Below are 21,476 nucleotides of genomic sequence, written 5' to 3'. Positions count from 1 at the left end.
AGGGGGCAGCATTGCACCAGCAGTTCACAAGACTTGCTGGTGCAATGATAAATGCTGACAGCGTATGCACTGGAGAATGCATTCAGGGGCCAGTAAGAATTGGAGGTAGCATCAACATTGTTGACATCTTCCTGGAAAGAATTTGCAGGACTTTTTTAAGGGAAAAAATTACCTTTCTGGCTTAAGAACAAGTAAAGTAGTAATCTAGTAATTAGTGCCTCTTTAAGAACTGCTCATAAACAATTGTGACATTTAGGGCCAGATTACAAGTGGAGCACTAAATATTGTTTTCATGAAAGCGATATTCGCACTGCTCCACTGTGTAATACCACTGCACGCTAATGTGCGCTAGTATTACAATTTGGTCCAATTGCACAGAATCTTAGTGCTCATGAGAGCACACTTCTATAGGCTCCAATGGGTGCCTCAATCTCATGCTGTGAGACATGGCATGAGAACCAGTGAAGCAAAGGGGGTAAGTCGCGCAGCGATGGACAGCACATATATACTGTATATGAACATATTATGTATGTACACATATTAACACATAAATATATAAGTATTTGAGCATATACACACACACATATATATATATATATATATACATACATATATATAGAGCATGCAATTTTAAGCAACTTTCTAATTTACTCCTATTATCATTTTTTTCTTCATTCTCTTGCTATCTTTATTTGAAAAAAAGGCATCTAAGCTAAGGAGCCAGCCATTTTTTTGTTAAGAACCCTGGACAGCACTTGTTTATTGATGGGTGCATTTAGCCACCAATCAGCAAGCACAACCCAGGTTGTTAACCAAAATTGGGCCGGCTTCGAAACTTACATTATTGCTTTTCAAATAAAGATAGCAAGAGAATGAAGAAAAATTAATAATAGGAGTAAATAAGAAAGTTGCTTAAAATTGCATTCTCTATCTGAATTATTAAATAAAAATGTGGGTTCAGTGTCCCTTTAAGAATAAAAAATAAAACATTTTCTATGTGAAGAACAAAGAAATGTAAAATATACATAACGTGCTTCTTGTAGTGCTTTAGGTCTAATGCCGTGTTGGGTTAGTGCACATGAAGAATTAGCTAAGCTGATTGGTAAATATTACATATAAAAAATTATTATTATATATACTGTAAAAATGCATATATATCCAGATGAGTTTTTAGAATACTTAAGTACATCTATAATAAATATCTACATTAATTATTAACATTTTTCTATATTTAATAAATACATAACGCATCTTAACATAACTCATGTTGAGTCAGCACACATGAAGAATTTGTGAACTAGTGTCGGACTTGTGTGTGCAAACTGACAGTAGTACACTAATTCTTAGTGGTGCTATCACTCGAGCAAAAGCGCTTAATAGTGCTCCACTTGCAATCTGGTCCTTATTTATTAAGTAGCACAATACACTAAGGGCCAAATTACGGTGGAATGCAAAATTGCTCTTATTCTTACGCGATATTTGCGCTCCACTCGTAATACCAGCGCATGCAATTGTGCGCTGGTATTTGAAGTGCAGTGCAATGTGAACGTGACCTCTTGTTCGCATTGCTAGGAAGCTGTTTATTCAATAGAGTGCACTTCCATAGGCTCCAATGGGAGACACAGCATTAAAACTAGCTTAGCAAAGGGGGAAAGTCGCGCAGCGGTGGGCAGCAAATGTAAATATATATGTATATGCTGATATATATATATTCTCTGTGTTAATATGTGTATATACACATATTAACACATACATATTTATGTATATAAGCATATTCATATACAGTATATTTACAGAAAACACACACTTATTTTTTTCAAACAACTCATTCCCGCCACATTTAACCCCATAAAACTGATTTGTGCCGTTTAAAAAAAAAATGAAAAATTAAAGATGCTAGCATTATTTTTTATTAATTATAGAAGCAAACAAAGTTTGGGGGCAATTGGGGCACTTTTTAAAAAATGAACCAGAGGTCTGACCTCTGGTTATTTTTCGGAGCGCTTATATGCCGGTTATTTATTGCTGCCCGCAAACAGTTAGCAGGCGTGCAATAAATTAGCGCCCCACTTGTAATCTAGCCCTAAATTTATTTATTTATAAAATATTTTAGCAGGAAGGATACATTGAGATTTCTCTCGTTTTCAAGTATGTCCTGGGTTCACAAAACATTGCATTGATACAATAGGGTACAATAAAGTACAAAAACAATAATAATACACAATATATGCAAAAATTTAACATAGAACAGGTAGGAAATATATAATCAACCATGACAGGAGCATTCTGTTTTGAGATATGTATAGAGGGATCTCTTAAAGGATATTAGGCTTGGGGAAGGTTTGAAAGTGTGCGGGAGGTCATTCCATAACTGTGGTGCTCGGTAGGAAAAGGAGGATCGAGCTGCTTTCTTTTTGTATTGAGGCAAGCTAAATAATGTGCTGGTACTGGATCGGAGGTTATAGGAGGTGGGAATAACCGGGGAGAGCATTCTGCTCAGGTAGGGTGGGAGCTTCCCAGAAAGGCTCTTAAACACAAGGCAGGAAAGATGGAGGGTGCGTCTGGATTCCAGCGTCAGCCAGTTTAGTTCTTTTAGCATGTCACAATGGTGGGTCCTGTAGTTACAATAAATACTGGAAGATACATATAAGAGCTCTAGTTGTTTCTGGCAAAATTTAAGTCTTATAAAATAAACAAATATATTGAATGCATTTAAATGAATTGATTTTAGTTACCTTTTATACTTACTAGAGTAACCGTAGATGACATAAATAAACTAAATGAGGCTGGCAGTATGCATGGGGATATCTTAACCTATATAGGCACATATGTTTACAAAGCATGTGCACGTTTGTGATAGAATATGTTCTTTTGAAAACAGTTCAGTGTAATGTATTTTTAATTATATCTCCTTAAACATCTGGAAGATGTTTATGGTAATTAATTTATCTCGGTTGAGCTTTTTACATCTTGTGTCTTGTACAGAGAGCAAAAACATTTCTTGTTTGTCTAAAGACTGCAGTGTAATTAAAGGGACAGAACCTGCCTTTACTATTATGTATATATATATATATATATATATATATATATATATATGTATATATTCAATATATATTGAATAATGGTACTATGCCCCTTACCAGCTACAGTTATGCAATGGTGACAATGCCAGCTTCCATTATATCAATAGCAGAGGCAGTACAGAAGTGTTGGAGAATTAAAAAAACACGTGTTTGAAGAGGGTCATCTGGCTACACAGAAGGAGGTAAGTATTAACAACTAAAAGAGTTAGAAATAGCTAGTTTTTAAACCTTCTTTTACTGGACTCTGAGCACTGCCTATATATTTATTATACACAGTACCTATATATAAACTATCAGTTACTGTCCCAACTGTCAATACTGGACAAGTTAATAAAGCTGAATCCTAGTTAGATACATATATATATAGATGATAGATAGATAGATAGATAGATAGATAGATGATAGATTGATAGATAGATAGATAGATAGATAGATATATAGATAGATGATAGATAGATAGATAGATAGATAGATAGATAGATGATAGATTGATAGATAGATAGATAGATAGATAGACAGATAGATAGATATATAGATAGATGATAGATAGATAGATGATAGATAGATAGATAAAGAGAGATTCAAGTTTGAATATCAAAATATATTTTAAACATACAGGGAGTGCAGAATTATTAGGCAAGTTGTATTTTTGAGGATTAATTTTATTATTGAACAACAACCATGTTCTCAGTGAACCCAAAAAACTCATTAATATCAAAGCTGAATAGTTTTGGAAGTAGTTTTTAGTTTGTTTTTAGTTATAGCTATTTTAGGGGGATATCTGTGTGTGCAGGTGACTATTACTGTGCATAATTATTAGGCAACATAACAAAAAAACAAATATATACCCATTTCAATTATTTATTTTTACCAGTGAAACCAATATAACATCTCAACATTCACCCTTTCTTGCCAGCCACGCTGTGGAGTACTTGGAGTACTTGGACGCTTCAGAAGCTTTGCAATTTTAAGAGTGCTGCATCCCTCTGCAAGATATCTCACTATTTTTGACTTTTCTGAGCCTGTCAAGTCCTTCTTTTGACCCATTTTGCCAAAGGAAAGGAAGTTGCCTAATAATTATGCACACCTGATATAGGGTGTTGATGTCATTAGACCACACCCCTTCTCATTAAAGAGATGCACATCACCTAATATGCTTAATTGGTAGTAGGCTTTCGAGCCTATACAGCTTGGAGTAAGACAACATGCATAAAGAGGATGATGTGGTCAAAATACTCATTTGCCTAATAATTCTGCACTCCCTGTATTTTAACTCATTTAAGTTTATGGATTTCATAATTTAAATATATTATTAAAATGTTAAATTCAATATTTGTATGTTAATATTTTAAATCGGAAAAAGAGCATTCATTCTTTAGAAACATTTGGATTGTAAGGTAAATGTAAGAGTAATCGGACATAGACGTAGATAGATATAAGAATAGGGATAGGCGAATGTGTTTATATCCGAATTCGAATGTTAGAACGAATGTTATTGTAGAAATTCGATTTACATAATAGAATGTTGATAAGAACGAATATTCTTAAAAATTCGATTTTCGAATGTTATTTACAGTTTTCGAATGTCACATTTGAATTCGAATGTCACATTCCAATTTGAATGTCACATTCCAATTCGAATGTTACATTCGAATATTACATTCAAATTCGAATATTACATTTATAAAACACAATTGTAGACTAGAAAAACTATTTCAAATGTCACATTCGAATAGAATATCACATTCGAATTGAATGTCACATTCAAATTCGAATACTACATTTATAAAACACAGTACAGGGAGTGCAGAATTATTAGGCAAGTTGTATTTTTGAGGATTAATTTTATTATTGAACAACAACCATGTTCTCAATGAACCCAAAAAACTCATTAATATCAAAGCTGAATAGTTTTGGAAGTAGTTTTTAGTTTGTTTTTAGTTATAGCTATTTTAGGGGGATATCTGTGTGTGCAGGTGACTATTACTGTGCATAATTATTAGGCAACTTAACAAAAAACAAATATATACCCATTTCAATTATTTATTTTTACCAGTGAAACCAATATAACATCTCAACATTCACAAATATACATTTCTGACATTCAAAAACAAAACAAAAACAAATCAGTGACCAATATAGCCACCTTTCTTTGCAAGGACACTCAAAAGCCTGCCATCCATGGATTCTGTCAGTGTTTTGATCTGTTCACCATCAACATTGCGTGCAGCAGCAACCACAGCCTCCCAGACACTGTTCAGAGAGGTGTACTGTTTTCCCTCCTTGTAAATCTCACATTTGATGATGGACCACAGGTTCTCAATGGGGTTCAGATCAGGTGAACAAGGAGGCCATGTCATTAGATTTTCTTCTTTTATACCCTTTCTTGCCAGCCACGCTGTGGAGTACTTGGACGCGTGTGATGGAGCATTGTCCTGAATGAAAATCATGTTTTTCTTGAAGGATGCAGACTTCTTCCTGTACCACTGCTTGAAGAAGGTGTCTTCCAGAAACTGGCAGTAGGACTGGGAGTTGAGCTTGACTCCATCCTCAACCCGAAAAGGCCCCACAAGCTCATCTTTGATGATACCAGCCCAAACCAGTACTCCACCTCCACCTTGCTGGCGTCTGAGTCGGACTGGAGCTCTCTGCCCTTTACCAATCCAGCCACGGGCCCATCCATCTGGCCCATCAAGACTCACTCTCATTTCATCAGTCCATAAAACCTTAGAAAAATCAGTCTTGAGATATTTCTTGGCCCAGTCTTGACGTTTCAGTTTGTGTGTCTTGTTCAGTGGTGGTCGTCTTTCAGCCTTTCTTACCTTGGCCATGTCTCTGAGTATTGCACACCTTGTGCTTTTGGGCACTCCAGTGATGTTGCAGCTCTGAAATATGGCCAAACTGGTGGCAAGTGGTATCTTGGCAGCTGCACGCTTGACTTTTCTCAGTTGATGGGCAGTTATTTTGGCCCTTGGTTTTTCCACACGCTTATTGCGACCCTGTTGACTATTTTGAATGAAACGCTTGATTGTTCGATGATCACGCTTCAGAAGCTTTGCAATTTTAAGAGTGCTGCATCCCTCTGCAAGATATCTCACTATTTTTTACTTTTCTGAGCCTGTCAAGTCCTTCTTTTGACCCATTTTGCCAAAGGAAAGGAAGTTGCCTAATAATTATGCACACCTGATATAGGGTGTTGATGTCATTAGACCACACCCCTTCTCATTACAGAGATGCACATCACCTAATATGCTTAATTAGTAGTAGGCTTTCAAGCCTATACAGCTTGGAGTAAGACAACATGCATAAAGAGGATGATGTGGTCAAAATACTCATTTGATTAATAATTCTGTACTCCCTGTATTAGACTAGAAATACTATTTCGAATTTGAATGTCACATTCGAATTGAATATCACATTTAAAACACAGTATTAGACTAGAAATACTATTTCAAATTTGAATGTGACATTCAAATTCGAATGTAGCATTCAAATTTGAATATTACATTTATTAAACACAGTTGTAGACTAGAAATACTATTTCAAATTTGAATGTCACATTCGAATTCGAATGTCACATTCGAATTCGAATATTACATTTCGAAATTCAATGAGTACATAGCTAAACATTCTATTATTCGAACAAATATTTTCAAATTTTATTGAAAAATTAAAAAAAAGAAAATTCGAAAATAGAATGTTAGAATGTTATATAAACATTCGAAATTCAATTCGAATGAACGAATGTATCAACATTTGGTTTAAATTTCGAATTTTTAGAAACATTCACCCATCCCTATATAAGAAGTAGTAAGTAAATCATAAAAAAATTTCTATGAAGGAATTGATAGCTTCACTTTGATACAACTATTTTCTTAATGTATTTCTTTGTTGAAAGAAAAACTGTGCCCCAGTTTAGCCAAGACACTTTGTTAGAATAGTTACTTTTTTTTTTCAATTAAGGCGATAACACAGTTAATTTTTGTCTGCGCAGAATGGGACTGCCATAGGAAAGGCAGCATGGGTTTGTGATAAACTACAGCTTTATGTCTTTAATAAACTCACCACAATGTTTCATAGCATTTTAACTAGATCCATAGGGATTCCTGGTGCTGTACTCTTAAGGGCAGTGAAATGAAGAACTGCAAATCCCACAACACTTGCAGATTAAAGGGTGTTTTGGCTGTCAGATATACAATGTGTTATGTTTTCTACAGTACACATGTGTACTTTATTTCAGATGACAGGATAGTTTCCCAAGAAGCTGATTTAGAAACGCAATAGAAAAAAATAACAAACACAGAAGCCAAAATCTGCAGATGGTTTAATAACCAATTACTTTATATGCCTAATTTGTCTAAATCAAACAAAATGACAATAAATTAGTTTATAAAAATAGGATTTGGTTGTATTGAGGGTTCATTAACCCAGTTTGCCCTCAAGACGTACAACAGGGGTGTACTTTACAAGAACTATAATGTTCAATTATAACCCTTATCTTATCGGAAATGAGAAATGATGTGCAATTATTCAGATAACAGTTCAATACCAAACATCAAGCATGTATTAAAGACACTGCTAGCAACATTGTGAAAATCCATTTAAATCTCATTTTCTGCTTAACCCATTTGTAGCAAGAAATAACTAAAGAGCCTTATGTAGCAGCTAAGGGGTTATCTTTGGGGTCTAGGAACTTAGCACTGATAGCCTCATTGGCCTTTTAAAAAAAACTCTTCTCAAATAATTCAGAAGAATTTGGTTACATTTGGGACAGTTACTTGTTACCTTTGATCAGCTTGAACATTAGCTTAGTTTTTAACTGATGTGTAAAAATATTATTTTACTAGCTGTTTTTTTTTCTCTCATTCATAACTTTTATTCAACTTTAAGCAGTGTACTGCAAAGGTCCTTTATCAGTTTGAATGCACGGACAAAAACATTATAAATAAGAAGTCAATATTTTTTATTTTAGAGTTATTATTCGCAAAAAGAAGAGTCACCTCTAAATTAGAATAAAATATTTAAATGAGAAAATATGACCACAAAATTCTCATGTAAGTTTTTGGAACAATTTTTACGGACTATTACAGAAACAGATAGGCAGACAAAGCAAACATAAAACATCAAATTCATTCAATATTAATGTCCAAACACAATTTTTTTACTTAATCATTAATATAAATTCTAACAAACTTGTCATTGCAATTATAAATGGTCATATAGATGATCATATTAAATTTCATAGATTAAATGTGTGATTTGAGATATTTTTTTCCTTTTACTTATGAAAAATAGAGTTTATTAACGTGTAAGAACTTATTTTTTTTAAATGTGCAATCAGCTAAGAAAGGCCACTTTATTAAGAAAAAATGGGATTCAACAGGTCAAAATTCATGAATTTGAAAGATCCATACTTTTTGCCACTAATTTGCATTTGTAGAGTATTTGAGCTGTTTCTGCATGTCATTATTTTAGCTGACTTAACCAAACGGGTCACTCACAGTCAGTACATACTCATGCTACTGTGCATAGGCACCTTTGTAACATAAATTTGATGTATCTATTTTGCTATTTTGATGTTTTCTATCAAGGATTACATAATTAATTTGTAAATTTGTTTTGTAGTTTCACTTCAACTTTACACAGGTTCCAGTTAGGCAAGAATGTCAACCAACAGCAAGAAAAAAGTTGTTGAAAGACAATCATGATATATTATTATTATTAAAATTCACTTGGTCAAGGTAAGGAGATCTCTTCAGACTCAAAGTCCATTTTTGTCGTCTAAAGCCAGAAGGTATTGACATACCTGTCAATCATTTTTTCCACACGTCTTTCTTGGTGCATCTCTTCTTCAGTTGGCCTTAAACTCTTTATTTCCTTTTACTACCTACCTGCAATATTCTTTGGGGATTTTTTAGGACTGAAAAGCAACAGGGACTTGTGGGTCAGTGGTGGTACAAGGATGATTTTTTGGGGGGCTGTGTGTAATAGGCAGGTCCAGGTGGGCTTTGGGTGGGGTTCCATGATCTGCGGTTAGAACCATAGCAGGATATTTGTCCTGAAGGTGAAAATAGCAGGAAGGAGAATGGAGAGGAGTTTTTAATCCATGAACATCCAGCAACATGCAAGATGGCTGGGAGATCTGGTTGTTTTTAATGAAAAACCTGTGCGATAAAAGAAATGTAGATACATTTTCTATGAAGGCTACTGTCTTGACTCCATTTGTTTTGGGTATATTGTTGCAAAGGGAGGGAAGGTGCTTTACTTACAGTTAAATATGATGTTCATTCATTACAGGTCCTTTTCTGTATCTGTCAAGACAGATTTTTTCCCAGTTATCCTTCTCTTGGATATGCCTGATGGTGGCATGAGTGCTTATGGCTTCCTTAGGGTTGCAGTAAGTCATTCATGGCAGGGTAGGGCTATTCAATTTTTGCCCTCCCTTAGTTCAAGCTGGGCTCATGAGGCCTAATGGAACTGGGGCCCCTTAGCTGTTGGAGTACATTTACCCTTTGATGATGGGAGGTCACCTTTCAGTGCATTGGCAGATGGGTGGAGCATTGGCTGATAAAAAGAGGCAAATGCTTCAGGTGGTGACCTAGGTGGCTTTTCCCCTCAGTTAGGTAGGCCAAAAGAGAGCCTTGGTCTGCTGTCATTTCCCCATTTGGGCTTTTGACCTCTAATGATTTTGAGGAGTTAGGGGCTCACTTCCAGCCATCTTGTATTAGAGTATCAATACATTCAGTGGGTTAAATGTTGTCTTTTATGTTAATAAAGTGACCGGCAATGATCTATTCCTTCAAGTTTTGTTTAAGTTTGTTTATTTATTTACTAGGGTATTATAGATAGATTTAAGGTTAAAGTTGGTAATATTTATAGATGATTCTCTTTTCTTGAATATAACCAGGCTAGGCATTTAATCCCTTAGGTGAATTTAACATGATAAGGGGTGGATTTGTGTAGCATAGGAATCTCCATATGGTTGGGAATAGTCATTTCAGACATAAAGCTGTCTGTTGTGTTACAAATGTTAGTCAGTATTGTTTCTTGCACCAATGATGTTTAACATACAGTATGTGATAACATACACGTGTCCTTCTGCCTTTGCATGTGATATTAAATAGCGGGTGTATTTCATACGTACTTCAAAAAGTGTGAAAAGACTCCCCAATAATTCCAGCTCTAGTGGTTGCACTTTTTAATTTAATTGTCTTTTATCTGAATTTATGCTACATCCCAAGTGCTCCCATACCCAGATATAGATGTATTGTTCTTTGTAGAGAAAATGAGAAATAATTAAATGAATGGCAAAAAAGTTCCACTTTGTTCTAATGATATTATCACTGTGCTTACAACATTCTGTGTGCTGCTATTATTATATTTAATAGACTTGTAGTGTTGTCTCGGCATAATGCTTGGCTTTCTATGCTCTACTGATGCATTTTTTTTAGGAAAACAAAAAAAAGTCCCATTAACAAGAAAAACATTTTTCATTGTAGCAACAAAATTGAGATAAGGCGGGCAAATTATATTTGAAGACTTTTTTTTATTATTTAACTATAGCATTATTCATCCTCGGCTGTGTGATAGTAAAAGGGAACAAAATGCTTAAATTAATATTTTGCCATTAGTAGTTTTTTGTAAAATATATAGAATTGCACATAAGACTCAGAGTTTTGCTTCAGGCTTATATGTCACTGTTTAATATACTTTTTACAAACTGCTATCTTCATTGCAATTTTGAAGAATAAGATAAGTAAACCCAACACAGCTCAAGGTATCAAAGCTGTCACTGGTGATAATAAAAGCGGCACCCACTGACAGTACTCCTACTTCATTGCTAAATGAAACTAAGTCCTGTAATACCCTGCCTAGATGAGATGGTGCTGTATACTGTACATAACCGTCTCTATGGCTTCACAATGTAATGGAAACAAATTACAATTACTTTTCAGTAAAAAATATGGGCAGACTTTGATATGCCTTTTGGTTGAATTCTGCCATTGAAATCTATGGGGTAGATTTATTAATGGTCGAGCAGACATAATTCGTTCTAGTGAAATGCTTGTGCAATTCCACCCCCTGCTCAATGGCGGCCAATCAGCCACTAGCCGGGGCTGTCAATCATCCCAATTGTATTTGATCAGGATGATTTCAGTCTGCCACCTAAAAGGTGGTGGAGAAGTTAAAGAGCAGCAGTATTATGACCGCTGCTTCTTAACTTCCGTTTCAGGCGGACCAGAAATGATGGGGCTGGGGCTCTGAAGCAGCATTCACTGCTTAATAAGTCGTCTACGGACCTGGAGTGACGCTGTTTTTTTCTACTTACCTTAATAAAATGACCCCTATGTTTTCTACTAACATAGGATGTGTAAATGCATTCTTTCCTCCTTCTCTTCATCTGTGTAAGGTCCAAGTTGGTATAAAGAAAGCTTGGATAATGACCACTTGCAGATAAGTGTCATTTTTGAGATACAGTTGTGTTTATGCTGTTGGTAACTCATTTGGGACCAGCACTTTAAATATGTGCAAGTAGCATTTGTTTGTATCAGGTTTTGCCGATATTTATAAGTCCCATACAGCGAAGGGGTTCCAAATGGAGTACTATAACTAGCCAAATGAAATATATATACACACACACAGATATATATATATATATATATATATATATATATATATCACAGTCCATTTAACAGGATCACCCTCCAACCGGACGTCTGCCTGGGTGCAAAAATACAGAGTAAAAAGGGATGACGAATTAACCTCTAGAGGTGCGCTAAGTGTCAAACAATCCGGATCCCAAATGATAGACGAAGATCATAGGCTGCTCTCCCGGACAAACCAAAATCGACCAAACACTCCTAGACAGGAACAAAGAGGCGCCAATAGGGTGATAACGTCAACACAAAGAAAAATTCAGCAAGAGACGGTGGAAATACTCACAAACGGAACGGCACTATATTGTGCCAGAGACAGCAAATAATAGACTTCAAAGATGATGCACTCTCAGGTCTTTGTGAAAAAAAGCTTCAGTTTAATGAAACGTTTTTGGGGACAACCTCCCCTTCATCAGCATGACAACAAGTGATTGAATTCAAACTTAAATACCTAAGTGAACAAGCAAACAATAATACACACCTGTGGTGACACTCAGTGTTAACAATATTACCTTGTGTGAACCACACACCATGTGTGCTATTGGCATACCCCAACCGGAAGTAATTACATATTCACTTACTCTCGGTCTCTCTCTGTGATTAGCCTGTCCCAACCGGAAGTGAATTCATATTCACACACTTCCGGTACTCGTCTGTGTACTTCGCTGTTTAAAATAAATTATCCGAAACAATGTGTGTCATCCCCACATAAATAAAATGTGAATAAGTCAGCATGTGTTCAAGGATATTCCCCATTGTGTACTCACTAGAGCTAATGTTGTGTCCTGCACCTCATTTGGTATGTCTACCTTCACGATCCAAACTGAGAGATTTCCGGTAGTGACGTACTACCACAGTATATATATCACAGTATATACTATAACTGGAGTGCACATCACTCCTATGGTTGTTTTACACATATACATTCAATGGCATTTACATATTTGTAATCTATCACTAATACGAAATACATAACAGGATGTGCTCCTAGCCAATATTGCAGGACCATGTGGAGGAATATTTTTACAGAGCCCATAAACGGCCTTCTCACTCTAAAAAGAATGAGATCTCTGTGTAGCAGTCCATATGCGTAACTCAACTCAAGTATTGAGCGTGAGCATGGATCACTATATAGCAGTCCATGCAGATCACTTGACTTAAGTTGTATAGTGGGTGACCAAGTGGCGCCACTGTCTCACCCATGGCATGCACAGGCCCTAAAGGGGACCCGTCCCTATGCATGGTAAAGTAAAGGTGAGACAGGACCTCCCCACCCCAATGGCGTGGCCCTGGTCTCCTGATCTGTGTGACTTGTGGATTCCACACGTGCACCCCTGGTATGTAGCTCCCACCTAGATCAAGGATTTGAAATCGGGTGGTGAGTTGAGGCCTCCTGGGTGTATAGTCACCAATCGGTACATCCATTCCGCTTCATGGATCAACAGGGCTTTATTTCTGTCTCCCCCCCTGTCAAGACTGGGGATGTGGTCGATCAGAATGTATAGGATCGATGACACCTGATGTTTCATTCAGGCACAATGTCATGCAACAGGCTGATCCGATTCTCCTTTGTCCAGCGCCACACGTATGGCTCTCCTGTGGTTCGCCATTCATTCACGTAGAGTTCCGTTTGTCTTACCCACATAACACAGTGAGAATGGGCAAAATAGTAGATAAACTATGTGTGTTGTTGTGCATGTCAATGAGTGTCCGATGGTAAAAGTCCGATTAGAGTGCGGGTGATGGAATGACTTGGAAACTATCAGACCATTACATGTGGTACATCCAAGGCACCTATAGGATCCCTTGATGTTAACCCTTGCTGGTGTTGTATAGCATCATTTTGGATATATTTTGACTAACATGTCCCTCAGGTTGGTACCCCTTCTGTAGGCCACCATTGGTACCATATCTTGTGTGAATGGGAGCTTAGGGTCAGAGGAAACTAGCGGCCAGTGTTTGCGCAGGGAGCAGCATATGCATGTAGTAGCCAATCAGTACTTTGTGGTTCTTGAGTTAGATTTAAGACATCTGTTTAAAGCCTTTATGGAGGTTAATTTGAAACCCCAAAATGTTCCTTCTTGATTCATACAGAGCATATAATTATAACTTTCCAATTTACTTATATTATCTCATTTGTTATAATCTCTTAGTATCATTTGTTGAAAAGCATACCTAGGTAGTTTTAGGAGCTGAAAGCTAGCTGCTTATTAGTGGCTGCACATATATACCTCTTTAACCAAGTGCGCTAAAACCTGACTTGAATTATGAATATTTTACATTCACATGAAAGAAAATGTTTTATTTATTTTTAAATATATTATACTTTTGTTGTGAATATTTCTGCATCTGAGTTCCCAGAACAGACCAAAGGATAAGCAGCCAAATACAAACATGGATTTATCAAGTATAATTCTGCCAAGGCTCTCTGAGCTCAGCATGCACAGCAAAATGTGGACAGGGGATTACACAGGAAGTTTGGAAACAGAATATATTGGAAATGTCTCAGTGCTTGAACTTGCATCCATAAAACAAACACTTGCAAGTCTTGGTGTAAACACTGTAAAATCTGTGCATATCATCTCTCTCTTGGTCAAAGTGTTTTTAAGCAACTTTCTAAATTACTACTATTATCATTTTTTCTTCATTCTTTTCGTATCTTTATTTGAAAAAGCAGGAATGTAAGAATAGGAGCCGGCCCATTTTTGGTTCAGCGCCTGGGTAGCCCTTTCTGATTTGTGTCTAAATGTAGCCACCAATCAGCAAGCGCTACCCAGGCGTAGAACCAAAAATGGGCCGGCTCCTAAGCTTACATTCAAATAAAGATACCAAGAGAACAAAGAAAAATTGATAAAAGAAGTAAATTAGAAAGTTGCTTAACGTTGCCTGCCAAAATAAGTGTGGGAGCTGCCATGTTGTAACTTAGGTTACCTTCCCTGCTGTAGCCAACTAGATACAGTTATAAATAGGGCACTAGAGTGTGTAGCCAATGGCTGTGTGGAATATAACAATGTTCTGCACATTTCTAACAATAACTGAACAGCTTACAATTTCAGAGTGGAATTACAGGAAAAGGGGACAAAATAAATAATGAAAGAATATTGCAGACTTCTTTTTATATATGCTCTAATGTGTGTTGACATTGCTTAAGTGCAATCCATACCTCTTCCATTTCTGCACTCGTATTCCAAATTCAAAGTTGTTTTTTTATTGCTCTAGGCTAGCGATAGTCTAGTCTGCGCTAACAAGTCAGCACAGGGGTGTTATTTCCCTACCTTAGTACATTTCTAGGGAGTGCAGACATCTTCTTAAGTAGGGAAGTCCTTCATTTACTTATTTGCTTTTCTATTTCAATAAAACATAAACACTTGATACATATATCGATACAAACACATATGTGTGTAAACTAGTTAGTTAGGCCTCACAAAGCACTACATATTACATTTAAATAGTGCTCAATCACAACACTTAAAGGACCACTAAAGTCAAAATTAAACTTTCATGAGTCAGATAGAGCGCACCATTTTAAACAACTTTTTAATTCACATCCATTATCTATATGTGCACAATCTTTTTATTTGAACACTTTCTGAGGCACCAGCTGCTACTGAGCAAGTGCAAGATTCACAGAATATATGTATTTGAATTTTGTGATTGGCTGATGCCTGTCAAATGATGCAGTGGGGAGAAAAAGAAAACTAACTTTGAAATTTGCCAGACAAAAAATCTACAACTCATATATGTTTAACCCCCACAAAGAGACTAAACACATTGATAAAGTCCTGTTTTGGATCCTCAAGCACTGCAGATTTTGAATTGAACAGTATATGATGCACTTTTAATACGCGTGTTAAAAATATTAGTTAAAGATTTCATTTTGGTTAAATATGTATTTTAACCAACAACTTTTAATACCTGGTAATGCATTACTATTTCCGTGAGGTCAAACACAAAATCATGTTATCAGTTGCACTTGACGTTTCATCTAGGCCATAGGGTTCTAGGGTTAGCAGTGCAAAACTTACTTGCTAACTAATTAGACTGTGTATTTTTACTCACTGCAACATCACTTTAACCCCATCCCACCGTTAGGACGTTCCATGGCATCCTAACTGCGCTTGGCTTTAGTGCCGTTAGGATCACATGGAACGTCCTAGTGGTTTGCTGTCCTGAAGACAAAGCCGTTTGCTAGATTGGATCGTGGGCGTCATAGGCACTCCCCCTGACTCGTTCCCATCATTGACATCACGCGATCACATGAAAGATCGCGTGATTTCAATTTTTATTTATTTGTTTACATTGAACAAATAAGGGGTTAAAGTTAATTGTTTGTTGTTACATAAAAGTCAAAAGAAATAGTTGCATTTTTGTTGTTGTTACATCTAAGTCTAAAGAAATAGGTACTTTATGTTCTTGTTTCATCTGAATCTAAGGAATTTTTAAATGCGTTACGTTTTCTTTTTAAGAACAAACAAGAAAACAAAAAATAAACAGCTGTACCTGTGTGGCCTGTCAATGATCAACAACAGACTTCTGGGAATTTTTCATATAAGAGCAGTCTGTCCCTACAAATAATTTCCTGTTAGTTGCATAATGTATTTAAACAACTTTAATGTAACCTATTTCCATGCACATTTTTTTTTAGTTTTTAAATACCTTTTAATAAGGTTATTGAATGTGCATTTCAAGAGTTCAGTGACCTTTTAAAGGGACACTCAGGTTTTATTAAATGTTCATGATTCAGATACATCATGTAATTTTAAACAACTTTCCAATTTACTTCCATTAAAAAAAATGTGCACAGTCTTTTATATTTACACTTTTTTGAGTCACCAGCTCCTACTGAGCATGTGCAAGAACTCAGACTATAAGTATATGCATTTGTGATTGGCTGATTGCTATCACATGGTACAGGGGGAGTGGAAATATAAATAACTTTAAAATGTGTTAGAAATAAATCTACTACTCATTTGAAATTGAGAGTAAATGCTATTGTAGTGTCTTGTTATCTTGCACTTGTTGATTATGCAAATCTACTGTATTTACTGGTCCTTTAAGTATATTTCGTATTCATGACTTTCCCTACAAAAAAAAGGATAAAAAGAAAACTTTTGCTTTAAAAAATAATAATAATAATTTGAATGAATCGTGTCATGCTCATGATAACAGCAATGCTACACTGTCAGAAAAAAGGGTTTTTTTGGGGTCAGTTTGTGAACACTTAAGGTACAACTGCTGTCGTTGTACCCTCAATGGATCATAATTACACCTTAAGGAACTAATATGTACCATTACGGGGTAAATAAGGTACAAATACTGTCAAAGGGTCCATGTCTGTACTTTTTAATCCCCCCAAAAAAGTACAATCACTTGTGTTACTAAAAGGTTAAGGGGGATGGGGGGGATGGGTGGTTCAAGGCTGCCAAACCCTGCAATCCATATAATTTGTGCACCACAATTATTCAATGAACACATAACTGGCAGTCATCAAAATTAATTTAACATGCATGTTGTACAGCAAAATAATGAATGTTCAATGGTTGTTGGTAATATGCAAGAGGTGGACAAAGCATCACAAAATGCTTAACAACCCATATCTTCAATGACACTGTATTGCTGGTAATTAGCACACAAGCACTTAACATTTTAATGTTTATATTTACTGCATCAATATGATAACTCTTAAACATCTTAATTTGCAAATAAATAATTTCATTTTAAATTCTATAAAATAAACAAGAGCTGTTTAAGAACCTGTTTTTAAAAACAATAAATATAAAATTGTAACCGTTCCCCAGTCACATACATGGACATTGTGTAACACGCCATAGCGTTGACATGTGTAACACAGCTCTATCTATTGGTAGAAGGGTCATCACCAAAATGTGTACTGGGGAAATAGACTAATTTGCATATATTTTGCATAGAGTGACAATTTAATGTATGGTTGTGAGTTTTATCTTTAATCCCTCCCCTGAATCCCCCTTCCGTTTGTTAGTTATCTTTTATTATTATGTTGTTTTCTATTTTTCTATATTTCATGTGGCGTGTCAGCCTAAGTTAAATGGGATTTTGTTAGAGTCTAGTACAGAGTGAAATAATATATTTTGAGTAGTTCTTTTTGGAACTAATTGTTTTGCCTGGTTCTTTCAGGACTTCCTGTAGCAGTCTTAGGACCTACTATTTAGCTACACTATCCCAACTTATCAAACTGTAGTGTGGCTATTGTAATACTTTCTGAACAAGTAGACGTTAGGTGAATGCTTATTTGAATGTTATAATAAATTTGATGGAACAGCATTTTAAATACCTTGTGTTGAGTACACATTTGCCATCATGAGGTACAAAGGGCTTGTCACTGGGCAGTACCCTTAAAAGGCCAAATAATTTCCACCATTTTTAAGGATACATTATGGTACCATATCCTTGAGGTCCAATCTAGTCACCAAAGGTACATATTTGCCTTTAAAAGGTACAATCTGCAAGGGTACCAATATGTACCCATGTTAAAGGGTACAGCGGGTGTACCTTTGAGGGTACTGCCCCAGTGACAAGCTGTTGTACCCCTAAAGGTACAATTTTTGCAATTTTTTAGCTAGCTGACTATTTTCATAAAGAAATCAGCTCTGTCAGCAAGTATGTCATCATAGCTGATAATGGGTGTGGTGTTGCAGTTGAGAACATAATGGATTTCTTCTCAAATGGGATAGTTAGAATTTTAATACTAAAAATGAGTTTTCAGCATCACCTTTCCTTTCAATACCATCTATACCCTAAAGGTGCAAACATATGCCTTCAGAAAAATGGACTATTTAAACAATGTAAGCATTTTATTAATCAACTACTATCTAGTGTTTTATATATATATTACATGACGCAGGGTTTTTTAAACACTAAGGGCCAGATTACGAGTGGAACGCAAACATTTGCAGGAGAGCGATGAGGGGTTTATTGTGGGTGTTGGTGCTTGTCGGGCTTATCGCTCATATTACGAGTTTAAACTATATCGCTTGAGTGCAATCGTGATTTATGCTTGATTGATTACCATGACTTCAGAGCTCTGGTTAACTGTTTTGTGAAACTAAAAAGTGTCACAAAACACATCAAAAATAAATTACAAAGTACAGTCACACTCATAAAAACACTATCTAATAAAAAATTATTTAAAAAAAAATATTGCACAAGAAAACGTTATAAGGGCTCAAAGATATAAGATCTCAGGTGTTAGAAAAAAAAAGGCAGGCAAAGGGCTTTAAAGTGAATTTAAATTTTGATGCTAAAGTGCCCGTTTTTTTGATTAAAAACAGGGACACTTTAATTCATCAAAATTTACATTTCACTCGTGTTGTGAAAAAATACTTACCTTTTAATCTTGACAGCAGCTCCAGCTTCCTCCCGTCTTTGCAAGCCATTTCTGACGTCAGAAATGATGGATCGGTCATCCTCCAATCACGGCTTCCCCCCCAGGGGAATCAGTGTCTGATTCAACACCATGATTGGAGAAAGCCGAATTCCTCATTTTAGATCCAGGAAAAGGCTTTGCGACGGGTGGATGAAGCTGGAGCGGCCTTCAAGATTAAAGGTAAGTATTTTTTCCCAACATGAGTGAAATGTAAATTTTGATGAATTAAAGTGCTCCTGTTTTTAATCAAATTTTTAAAAAACGGCACTTTATCATCACATTTACATTCACTTTAACATAGAGATACATACATATCCATGTCTAAAGATGGATATGGACATATTTATGCAATTTCCATTTTTACTTATGGTTTTAACTATGTATTTACTGTAAATATTTCACATTCCAATGTTCTGGCACGCATATGCTAACTAACTTAAAGGTGATGCAGCATAATAGTAAAAAACTGACATGAAATATCACCTGAACACAAAAAAAGGAAATTTTACAGCTGCTGTCCAGCTACAAGTTAAAGTAAAAAAAAAAAAAAAAGAAGCCAATAAGCTTTAGCAGTGCTGAGGTAATAATTTTGCTTTGCTGTGACCTCATGAGATTTCACTGAAATCTTGTGAGATTTCATAGTAAACTTCCTTAAACTGAAAAAGAAAAGAAAATGACTGTTGCCCACTCCATTGCAAGTCCTGGGACAAGCATCTTGATTGGCTGTGTAACATCTCTTTACAGTGGGATGTGTATACTTAATTTGAGGTAAAATGTCTTCTTTTTTTACATAGAGATGTTCAGGTGATATTTGCTAGTCAGCTTTTTACACCTATGCTGCATCACTTTTAATTGCTTCAACATTTGGGTATCATGGCCCTTTCAGTGAGTTGTAAATGTGTCTTACATATCTATCAGATCAGCTTTGTGTCTGAAGCACAAATAAACATTTGTGAAATACCTGTGCTGTCATTTTTATGATTGTGACATGAAGACCTATACTGTGCATGCAAAGGCTGATTGGTAATATAATATTAATTATGTTTTTTCTAGTTTCTTTCCTTACAAGCATTAATAAAGTAATCACCCTTTTTTAATCTGTTTAAACAGAAAATACCATAACAGCTTTGTCAATGCCAGTGAACAATATGAATAATCCTGCTCAATACATCTATTGAGGCCTATTTATGAAATGTCTGTCGGACCTGATCCGACAGTGCGGATCAGGCCCGACAAACATTGCTGAATGAGGAGAGCAATACGCTCTCCGTATTCAGCATTATACCAGCAGCTCTTGTGAGCTGCTGGTGCAACGCCGCCCCCTGCAGACTCGCGGCCAATCAGCCGCCAGCAGGGGGTGTCAATCAACCCTATCGTACTTGATTGGGTTGAATTCTGGCGATTCCTATCTGCCTCATCAAAGCAGGCGGACAGGGTTATGGAGTAGTGGTCTTTAGAAACACGGGGCATCAAGCTCCATTCGGAGCTTGATAGATAGGGCCCAAAGTCTGAGTGGGTGTGTACAATGATGTCATCTTTTAACACTTTCTCTATAACAACTACTACATTTGTGCATTCAGAGTTTTTAGATGCCTCAGAATCGGGTCACTTGCAACGTCGGGCTCTTTTCAGAGATGTATTTCTGCATGTGAAAGTGCAACACACTAAGATCTGTGCAAATCCAAATCTTATTGAGCTGCACTTTTACAAGAAAATATCTGATCAAAAAGAGTCAAATGACACAAGCGGCCATTTTCTTCCTCATTCAGAGGCGTCTGAAACCTCTAAATTCACAGGCCTAATAATAACCTTTTTAAATGCATTCTATCCTTTTCCTCAGTTGATATATACCTAATAATAAGAACTATATATCAATTTTTAGCAGGTTTTGCATCCAAAATTCACAGTTTTATTATTACATTAGAATGACACGAGTAACATATTCACAATTTCTTAAATGTTAAAGGGACAGTTATCACCAGAATTTTAGTTGTTTAAAAAGAAAAAAGAAAGATAACCCCTTCATTACCCATTCCCTAGTTTTGCATAACCAACACAGTTATATTAATATACTTTTAACCTCTGTGATTACCTTGTATTTAAGCCTCTGCAGACTGCCCCCTTATTTCAGTTCTTTTGACAGACATGCATTTTAACCAATTAGTGCTGGCTCCAGGGTAACTTCACGTGCATGAGCTCAATGTTATCTATATGAAACACATGAACTAATGCCATCTAGTGGTCAAAATGCAGTCTAAGAAATTAGCATACAAACCTCCTAGAATTAGCTTTCAATTAAGGAAATACATGGAACAAAGCAAAATTGGTGATAAA

The sequence above is a fragment of the Bombina bombina genome, chromosome 3 (genome assembly GCF_027579735.1).
Source record: "Bombina bombina isolate aBomBom1 chromosome 3, aBomBom1.pri, whole genome shotgun sequence".
Taxonomy (NCBI): Eukaryota; Metazoa; Chordata; class Amphibia; order Anura; family Bombinatoridae; genus Bombina; species Bombina bombina.
The sequence above is the reverse complement of the archived record's forward strand: the minus strand, read 5'-3'. Positions refer to the sequence as shown.